The sequence below is a fragment of the Delphinapterus leucas genome, unplaced genomic scaffold, assembly GCF_059928025.1.
Source record: "Delphinapterus leucas isolate spDelLeu-1000000601 "Yukka" unplaced genomic scaffold, BTC_Dleu_Yukka2 spDelLeu_asBTCV2_sq85, whole genome shotgun sequence".
Taxonomy (NCBI): Eukaryota; Metazoa; Chordata; class Mammalia; order Artiodactyla; family Monodontidae; genus Delphinapterus; species Delphinapterus leucas.
This window is the reverse complement of record NW_028322294.1, coordinates 308,784-319,497: the sequence shown is the minus strand read 5'-3', so window position 1 is coordinate 319,497 and position 10,714 is coordinate 308,784. Positions and strand designations below refer to the sequence as shown.

The following is a 10,714-nucleotide window of genomic DNA, read 5'->3' as shown; positions in this document are numbered from 1 at the left end:
TCTGTACGTCTGTCTACCTCTCTCCCTCTCCCTCTCCCTCTGGGGTGATGCCCGATGAGCTCAGAATCGCAGATGGACCCCCCCATCCCCTCTCTGTGGCTTGCATGGGGGATGCACCTTCTCACTGTGGCCCGGGCATGGCCTTGACATTCAGACATCGGGTCCTGCATGGACACTTGTGTTTGTTCCATAGCGCATGTGGCTGCAGTCTGTGCTTCTGTAGATGCGGGCTGTGCGTGAGCCCTTCATCTTCCCCGCAGACACCACTGGTGCTCGCTCGGCCTCACGGGGGATGCGGGGGGCACGGGGGACAGTCTTGTGTCCCCACCTTCTTGGGCTGCAGACAGGCCACGCTGGTGCTGTGGTGACTGGGGGCTCCCAGGAGAACCCCGCTGCAGACCGGAGAGGTGGCCCCCGAGAAGGTGGCGTACACCTGGGGCCGGGCCTCATCAGTGAGCCACGGGCCACCTGCAGCAACAGGTGTCTCACCGTCCAGGGGCTGGGTGTTCGGGCGCCGTGGGGTTGAGCTACTGTCTGCACGGCAGCCGTGTTTGTCTTGTTGAGCCCGGGGAGGCCCCTTGGTGGCTCCTGGAGAGCCTGGCCGCATTTCTTCCTGCCCTTGGCCTTAGAGCCCATCACGTTCATGCCGTTTCTGCTTCCAAAAGGACCTGTGTTAATAAAGACCACGTGTTAGGACAGCACCAAAGTGCCTAGAAATCCGGGCCAGGAGGAGGAGGGAGGGGGATTGGCTGTGCCCGCCAGTGGCCTGGGAGCCCTGCCCGCCTGCAGAGACCTGGCCCGGGGCCCGTGGGGAGGGCGTGGCCCTCGGTCCCCAGCGCCTTCCGTCTCTGGCTTCCGGGAGAACTGCGTGATCCTCAGGGAGCTGGTGAGGCTGCAGGCCCTGAAGTCCCGCCTGCTGGGGTTCCGCACCATGCCGACTCCGTGCTGGAGATGAACACGGACAAGACCAGCCAGGTGGTGGCCACTGTCCTAGGTAACACCGCCTTCCCCTGAGTCCCAGTGGGGACGGGGTCAGGCGGACCTTGACCGGACGTGGTGCTGCCTGAGACCCCACTGTGTCAGCCCTTGGGGGTCACCTTCCCAGACCCTTCATTCTGCCTCGAGGGGCACAGGGTCGGGGGTGGCTGGGGGGCCGCCCCAGGGACGTAGCCGAGCCTCTCCCCTCCGCCCGCAGGTGAGCTGGCCCAGAAGCTGAAGCCCCTCGGGGAGCAGGAGCGGCCGTGATCCTGGAGCTAAAGAAGGCCGAGTGCCAGAGGCGGGGCCTGCACTTTGACGGCCCCATCAACGCCTGGGACCTGCGCTACTACGTGAACCAGGGGGAGGAGACGCGCTACCACGTGGGCCAGTACCTGCTCAATGAGTCTTTCCCCATGCAGGCGGTCACACGCGGGCTGCTGGGCATCTCCCAGGAGCTGCTGGGGCTGACCTTCGACCTGGAGGAGGGCACCAGCATGTGTCACGAAGACGTGAGGCTCTAAACGGTCTGGGACGCGGCCTCGGGCAAGGTCATCCATCGGCAAGTTCTACCTGACCTCTATCCTCGGTGCGTGCGTGGGGGAACCTGTCGGCCGTGGGCCGGGGCTCCTCTGTGGAAGCGGGGCCCCATCCACGTCCCTCCGCAGGGTGGGGAAGTCCGGGCACGCGGCCTGCTTCGGCCTGCCTACAGCACGATGGGAGCTGCCAGATCGCCATCGCGGCCATGGTGGCCAACTTCACCAAGCCTACGCCCAACCTGCCCTCCCTGCTGCGGCATGATGAGCGGGAGACCAACTTCCACGACGTCGGGCATGCGATGCACCAGCTCCGCTCCCAGGCGCAGGGCTGCAGGCAGGGGGCGGGGAGGGCCCGGGCATGCGTGGTCCTCAGGCAGGCCCTCGCCACGGGATTCTTTCACTGACATCACCCCACACGTGGTGACGCCCTCGGTGTCAGCTTCCATCATCAAACCCCAGGCACTGGGCGCGTAAATAACGGAAATGGATGTCCTCGAGGCTCTAGAGGCTGGAAGACCCAGATCAAGGAGTCAGGGCTGGTTCCCTGCATGTTAAATACATGTACTCAAGAGTTGCCTTTAAAAAAGACAAAAGAAAAGAAAGGAACGTTGCCTGCAAGTCTGCTGACGGCCGGTGATGAGAACCAGAGGGAAGGCTCTGGGGCCGGGGGTGCAGTGCCCTGTGAGCTCGGGGGCTGCTGCCAGTCTCCGTGGAGGCTCAGCAAGTCCCAGTGACTTCCCCACGTGGGGGGCGCCAGCTGAGAGTCTGGGCCCAGGACCCACTGCTCGTTCGGTCTTCCTGTGGTCAGCCCTTCATCCTGAGAGCGATGCTCTCACAGGCTGCACTGGGGCGTGTGGGGACAGTTTACTGAGCCGTACAGACGTCACTACTGCTTTGGACCATTTCCATCATCCCGAAAATGTCCCTCACGCCCTTAGCTATCACTCCGTCCCCTCGCCAGCCCCTGACAACCAGGAACCCACTCGCTGACTCTGTGGATCTACCTGCTCTGGATGTTTCTCCTCAGTGGGGTCACGCCCTGTGTGTCCTTCTGTGTATGACTTCTCTCGCTGAGCATCGTGTTCTCAGGGTGTACCGACGTGGCAGCGAGCGTCAGGGCTTCACCGCATTGCGTGGCTGAGGGACGTAAAGAAGACAAGAGAAAAGAAAAGCACGTTGCATGCAGGTCTGCTGACAGCCGGTGATGAGAGCCAGAGGGAAGGCTCTGGGGCCGGGGGCGCCGTGCCCTGTGAGGCCCTGGCGCTGCTGCCAGTCTTGGTGGGGCACGGGCAGCACCGTCCCTCAGGAGCTGCTGGACAAGCTCATCAAGTCCCGGGAGGCCAACCCAGATGCGGCCGGACCGAGGGAAGGGAAGGGGGCTTCCGGTCTGCCCGGCTGGCAAGCGTGGCCTGGACACGGTGCCAGCCCCCCGTCTCCTTCCTCCCACGCCCCAGGCCTCTTCAACCTGTGCCAGATCGTCCTGGCCAAGGTGGTTCAGGCCCTGCACACGCAGACGCCCGCGGACCCGGCCCAGGAGAATGCCCGCCTCTGCCAGGAGATCCTGGGGTTCCCAGCCATGCCAGGTAGCCAAGCGCGCGCCGGGCTCACCTTAGCGGTCGGTTGGCGGCTACTGCCCAGGTCAAGAGGATCGTCTGGTGGTGTGTGAATGGGGACTGACTGACGGGCTCCGGCCGAGGCCCACTGCCCTCTGGCCTCCTCCTGCCACGGCTCCTTGGCTGGTCCCTCCAGCTGTGGCCCACGGAGTCCGAGGGTGGAGTGGGAGGCTCTGCACATGCTTTCTAGAGAGCCTGGAAGAGGCAGGAGAGGGCTTCATACCCCGGACAGAAGGCATCGACGAGGTCTGCCCATGCGTGTCGGTGCGGACACGCGGTTCACTCCCTCGTGAGCGCTTTAACCAGCGATCTCCCCGTGGTGGAGGGAGAGCCCTGACTCATCTCTCGCAGCCTCGGCAGCTGGCCTTGTAAGAGGCTTAGGAGTGAACCCTCGTGAGCTTCAGCAGAAAGTCGGCAAAGATTTATTTGTGTCCCTCCACTGAACTGCCAGCAAGGTCCCCATTTTCTACAAGTGTTGGGCCAATACTCTCTCTAGTGGCAGGGGACTCAGACAAGGCTGCTTTGAGGCCCCCACCCCCGCTCTGGGGCAGGGGCACTGAGCGGCCAGGGGGCCGGCCAGGAGCCCCTCCGCGTGTGTCCCAGTGACCCACCTGCCTGCGACCTTCGGCCGCCTGGCAGGAAGCTACGACGCCCAGTCCTATGGCCAGTCATTCCTGCAAGAAACACTGGAACCAGTTTCTGCCAATCCACCAAAAAAAACGACTTCAAAGGCAACGTGGTGTCACAGGAAGGGCTTGTTTCTGTGTTGGTTTGTTTTTAGTTCATCAGGCCTCACTTAAAATTCTGATTCCACAATGCACTTGCTTTGGGATCTTGAACAACACTCATAACCTCTGCAAGTTTCAGTATAGTAAGTTTATGTGATTACCTTCATCTGTAATATCCCTGTGTTGCAATCTTAATTAATTCAGATTAATTCATCTTAATCTTAATCTCAAGTTCAGATCAATGACTAGTTCCTCTGTGACTTCTCCTCTGAACGGATTCAAAAGCCGCCTCTCCCGTCCTCATTTGGCTTCTCTTCTCTTCGGGAATCTCATAAGAACTTCTATGACCTCTTTGGGTTTTTGTTGTTGCTGTTGTCTGTTTGTTTGTTTTTTAATTGAAATATAGTTGATTTACAATGTCGTGTCCGTTTCAGGTGTACGGCGCAGTGATTCCGTTTTCAGAGTCTTTTCCCTTATAAGTTATTACAAAATATTGAGTACAGTTCCCTGTGCCATAGGGGAGATCCTTGTTGTATCAATTCTATGCCTTCTTTGAATGACCGTAGCACTTGTTGTCTGTATCATTTTTATGTCTGTTGTGGCTTTGTGACTGAAAATGAAAATTTTCTATTTGTTCATGCCCTGGCCCTTCCTTAAAAAATGTGTTCATTTACCTATTTCATATTTATTGACTACATCTTAGACACCGTGTTAGCTGCTTGTTCTAGATGTTAGTAAAACACAGACCTTCCTGCTCAAAGGGTCACAGTATTTGTGGGAAAACAAAAAAATGAACAACTTACGTCTCAAATAGCTTTGTACTTCCCAAAGAGAGCACACCTCGTAGGTACAATAAATATATGTATTATACATAAATGTATAAAGAGTTAATGGCATTAAAAACGTGAGATAACTGCTTTTCTATTCTGAGGAAATGAGGATTACATTTCACCAGGAGCTCAATACCACTCTGAGAATGAGGGCTTAACCCCCGACCTGGCTCACTGCATCGCTTTCTTATATGAAAATAGACAAGTCTGTACATGCTCTCTACAAAAAGGCTTATCTGGCATGAATTTCAGATAGCAAGAAGAAAAATTCAAGAGGTTCAGAGAAGCATCCAGAAGCTCAGATGATTGTCTGGCACTGATACAACTTGCTTGACAGGAAAATAGAGCTGTAAATCTCACAAGATTCGATGATCTTCTAAGAATTTCAAAACCGCCTGCTATTAAATAGAAATCCTAGAAGAACCGCTTCTTTTAAAGCACACTGATAATATGCTTTACAGCTTAATATTCAGAAGCCTATGTTTTGGCTAAGTGAGCTTCAGGAATGAAGGAAACTTGTGGTTCAGTTCCATCTACTCTGGAACCTCTGGTCAAAACACCTACTTCTGTGCTCAGCCATCTTATCATCTGAAAAATGGAGGCAACTCTAAGAAAACATCGTTACAGAGATGTTGCACAGTTTCCTGTGTCACTGTCTTCATTTGTTTCAGAAAACCAATAACGTCTAAGCTACTACTGCAAAGAGCACAGTGTTACTTGGGGTCATCTAGTGCAGCTCTGTCAAAGTAAAGAAAAGGAAAGGGGCCTAGAACAACTATAATTTTCCCAAGAGGACACTATTATTTTATGGTAAATCTGAGTCAAGAACCCTGATCTCTTTGATGCCATTCCATTGTTCTTTCGTTGGGTTCTCAACAACCCAGAGAAAGGAAGAGAAATAAAACTCCTATGTGCTGTGTCACTGGTACAGAACGTGGCAAGATTGGAATCGGAGAACTACATATTAACAGGTATTTGGGAAATTCTTCAAACTGGTTAAGATATACACCAGGTACATAAAAAACAGTATGTTTTCCCAAGATGATTCTGTGGAATGAACAGAACTGGTAACTGAAGGTGCCTGTGTGCTGCAGTTCCAAACAGGATGGGTGAATGCTTGTTTTCTGGCACCTTTAAGACTCCACCCCAATATACACATTAAAATAAAATTAACATTTCAACTGGGTCATATTTAATTCTGCATGCTCTTCTAAGTCAGCAAAATATTCCATATATCATTTAAGTTGTCACTCACTCTCTTTTCTTTTCTTTCTTTTTCTCTTTTTTTTTTTTTTTTGCAGTACACGGGCCTCTCACTGCTGTGGCCTCTCCCGTTGCGGAGCGCAGGCTCAGCGGCCATGGCTCACGGGCCTAGCCGCTCCGCGGCATGTGGGATCTTCCCGGACCGGAGCGCGAACCCGCGTCCCCTGCATCGGCAGGCGGACTCTCAACCACTGAGCCACCAGGGAAGCCCGTCACTCACTTTTTAACTTGAGTTTTAATTTCTAAAAGTCTTTCCAAACACAAAACAGAGGTGGGAAAATGGTATATGGGAAGCTGCAGAGATGAAATAAGCTTACTTCATTCGGCATAAAGATGAATACCCAAACAACTTCTGCATGGCTGCAAGTGTCCAAATCTACTATCCTCGTTTCGTAGTCAAGGCTTCCGGAAAAATATGCTAACGGATTCCTAATTACCCAAATGCCCCATATCCGTTTCAGTAAGTATCGTTATATATTATGGAAATTTTTCTCAGTGACACAGAAAGACATCCTGGCCGAGCATCCCCCTTCCCATGACACAGAGATGATGGGTCTCAAGCTACCTTGAAGGCGTTGGAGCCCACTTTATCCATTACTAATATTAATGGAGGACAAACCTTCATATTCTGTTTGTTTGCTCTGTGTTTGTTAAATCACTTCTTCCCTTCATTAAAATGGATGACACATAATTGAGTCTGTAATGTGTGTATCACTGGAACCTGAACACAGTTTTGTTGGTTTTATTAACGTCATAGGTTTCTAGGGAGGGTCTACTAAATAACTAAGTCTAGTTTCACAGTTACAAATAAATTAGCATGTAATTTTGAATAAATTAAGCTCATCATAAAGGAAGGATACTGATAGTTGCTACTACCCCTTCCTTGAGGGGCTCTTGTAAAGCACTAAATAAAGTAACAGAGGTTTATATGCATGCATATATTTTCAATGATATTTGAACACACTCGAAAAGAACTCTACAGAATGCATTATAAAACCTCGATGCTGTGTGTCCCGAGTTCCCAGCTCTCTCGTTAAAACTATTTAAATGAACAAAATGTTATCTATTAGGAGAGCTATCAGAGTACTCCAAATACTCCTTCTTGCAGTACCCTGTCCCAACCATTTGCCTTCCTCTTCCCATTAGTCCTTAATTCAGAAACCCCAGAGATTTGTTCATTAATTTATGAGCATATTTCTTCATTCAGCCAAGAAAATTGATGGCTCCCTTACCAAATTTCAGGCACCCTTCTTCAGTATGTTTTCTAGGCATGTTCAGGAAACACAGCAGTGATTAACACAGATGAATATAGCCTCTCTCGAGCTGAGGGGAGAGACAAAAGTAAAGAAGCAAATATAAAATCGTAAGTGTAAATACGTAAATAAAAATTGAATAAATGGGTAGAATAACTAGTATATCAGGTAAGTGCTGGAGAAAAACAGCAAGCGGGGAAGGGGGATGGAGATTGTTAGCTGGTAGGAGGAGGCTGCGATCTGAAACTAAGTGATCACTGAGGGCTTTCTGGGGAAGATAAAATTTAAGAGGGAACCTAAGGTTGTGAGAGGGAGCAAGGTGCATATCTGGGAAGTGAATAGTACAAGCAGAGGGAACAGTCAGATGGAAAGGCAATGAGGCAAGAGTGGGCTTGGAGTATCCAAGGAGCAGAAAGGATGTCAGTGTGTGGAAAACAGAGGGAGCAAAGTGGAGAGGAGAAGGAAACAGTCAGAGAGGAAACAGAGGCCCAGATTTCTAGGGCTGTGGAGGCACTTTGAGGACTTTGCTTTTCCTGTGAAGAAGCCACTGAAGAGCCTGGAGTGACATGATCTGACTTACGTTTTAACAGGATCTCTCTGGATGCCATGTTGATTAGAGACTGCAGGAGAATAAGGACAAGCCCCAGAAGACCAATAGTTGATTCAAATGTCAAGAAACATTTATGCCTTCACCCTTCAACTTCACAAATGATGCCATTTCCATTGAGCTATTGAAAAATATAATCTGGCTTTCAAAACAATAAACCAGAAGGCATTTTCTCACATAAGCAAGGTCACAAACAACTGTCAGCTAAAGTTGAAATAGCAACAAATCAAATAATAACAAAAAACATTTTTTATAGATTTTAAAACCTTACCAAGCATTTTCTTGTCCATTATCTAAGTTAATCCTCAAATCAACGCCATGAGATAGTTACTATTTTCCCATTAGAAGTGACCGCATATTAAATCCTTAGTGATTGCTCAAGAAAAGCTGAAATCTTGAGTGTACATCTATTAATGCCAAGGTTGGGTTTTTTACCCATGGGAACATTGGATGCTAAAATCCACAGGGATTTTCAGCTCAAGATGGCAGACTAGGAAATATATTTACTTTCTGGTCCTCCTGAAACCAGGTTTAAATAAAACTGTAGAAATACCCAAATTAATCAACCAATAAGAGCCAAGACATTGTGGAAGTCATCAACCACAGAAAGATTTCAACACATTTCGAGAAGGCAAACAATGAAATGGAGGGGCCGTGAATAAAATAATGAAGAAAAGACTACCCTAAGTAGGGTCTGCACAAAGCCAGTCAGCTTTTGCTGAGCCCTGGTTATAGTAAAGGACAGAGGAAAGAAGAGGGGCTGAAAACAAGGAGACAAAAGTCATTTCAGGAAAACACGTTCATTTAACGAGCTCCAGGGAACACTCGGCCTGCTGCCATACTCACTCACGTATTACAGTGGATTGTTGGCACGCAAGACAAGAAAACAGGGAACCAACGAACAAAACTCAAGACACTGTTTCTTACTGAACTCTTCTCAAACGAGATCAAGAAATTATGGTTCAATGCCATAGCTGTAAATCATTTCTGCTCCTGGAGAGGTTAGAAAGGGCTTATAATAGTTACCCTTTTTTTTTCAGACAGAATTTAGGTCTGAGCAAAAGCTTTTGTGTCCTCCAACCTCAAAGTTTATTGGGGATGGAAGTCCAAATTTGCTTCGACATACCATAAAAAGAATCTCATGAGCAGAGGGTCAAACTACTTTTGGAATATATGAATTATGCCCAGTGTGATTTTAAATAGATTTTAAACAAAAATATATAGATTTTTACTGATCTATATGATTCTGGGTTCTGAAACTTCTACATGTCACATGCCTGATACAGAACACACAATGTCAGTCCCAGGAGACAGAAAACACTCCAATGAAGCAAGCCAAAGAAACAAGATTCGGACAAGGTAAAGTGACGTGTAGACCAAGACCAGGATTTTTCAATTCTTTCCTGTCATGCTGTAGCTTCCAGCTCCTGAATAACAACACATGTTTCCCTTGTCCTAGACACACAAGAGTATGTCTCCTCTATGGGGCATAAGAAGCTCTAGAGTTACATATGTGTAGTAAAGAGTGGACCCAGCCGGCATACTCACAATGACCAAATTGTGTTGCTCGTACTTTATTTTAAACCAATACATCGCTCCACGCTGAAGTTGCAATAAATGATATATTTGCTTTCTAGACATGAATGAGATGCCTTACTGGATATACTCCAGGAAGGCCAGAGAAACTGGCTTCTAATCCATACAGAATAATTCACTGATGAATTCCTTTCAGGATAGCCCATGATTTATCTAGAATATAAGCTTTACATACCTGGATCCTTCAAACTAGACCAAAGGGAAAAATCTAGGCTCCAAGCCTCAATTAGAAATGTGGGATGGTGCTATGCTGACAACTGGTGGTCCCTGACCTATCTTCTGAGATTAGAACCCAGTGTGGTGGATGACCAATTCACGCGTTGAACAAAAGAACACCTCCTACAGGGCAGTGGATGTGTTCATTACAGGTATGGCACTTAGGGCTAAGTATCATAAGGACTTCAAGAAACAAAAGAAAAAGTAACACATGAAGCATATATGATAAGGAGGCGCCAGAGTCCAGAGCACGAGCTCTGGAATCACACAGGCTTGCTTCGAATCCCGGCTAAGCCACTACCATCTGTATACCCTGAAGAACAGTCGAAGGTTGAAATGTTCTTTTACCAAATTTCGAAAAACAAGTGAAGAAAGAACCTACCTGCCAGGAAGGGACATCGTGGGGTGCAGCATCCAGTCGGGTCAGGGCTCTGCATCCCCTGCTCAGAAACCTTCACCGCCTGGCTCACGGTGATGCTGGCAGCTCAGCAGCCCTGGAGAAGGCGCTCCTGCTCCTGTCTCCAGGGCTCGCGGACAAGCTGGGGAGGTCCACGGAGGAGGCGGGCCACAGCCTGGCAAGCTCTGGGTGCCTCCTGCACTCAGCTCTGGGCAGGCTCTGGCCTCTGGGCCCCGTTGCGGGGAAGGGCTGGCCGATACATACCCAGGGCTGAGGGGTCTGCAGAGCCGGTGCCCAGGCAGCGTGAGCTCTGGAGGACAAGGCTTCCACAGTCCCCAACAGTCTCCGCATGGTGGCCCATCCGGTGCCAAACACCTGCCACCCACAGCGACAAGTCCCAGCCGCTAGAAAGTCCAGAAGGGCTCGGGCTCTTTGCCCTCGGGCCGGGTTTCTCCAGGGGCTGGGCTTGTGTGGGGCCCCCAGCCCACCCCCTGACCCGCCCGCCCTTGCTCTGTGACACGTACAATGCAATGGCAACACCCAGGCTGAGCCGGCAGGCCAGTGTTCAGTGCGTGCTAGACCTTGAGAAGAGTTAGCAGCTAGGGAGAAGCTCTCCCACTTTCACTCGCTTTTCTCAGATCAGCCAGGCAGCCCATCTCACCCCAAAGCGATGGACACCACACCTCCTTCCCAGGCT

At 50.1% G+C, this 10,714-nt stretch overlaps 1 long non-coding RNA gene across 1 annotated transcript; it reads right to left on the bottom strand.

Annotated features, from left to right (window-relative positions):
* Positions 1-1,864: 1,864 nt before the first annotated feature.
* Positions 1,865-7,886, bottom strand: LOC149743764 (uncharacterized). The gene is made up of 4 exons (XR_016391794.1): positions 7,782-7,886; positions 7,181-7,271; positions 3,123-3,322; positions 1,865-2,651 (listed from the first exon to the last, which is right to left on the bottom strand). It is a non-coding gene; the product is annotated as an uncharacterized LOC149743764 (long non-coding RNA).
* Positions 7,887-10,714: the final 2,828 nt, after the last annotated feature.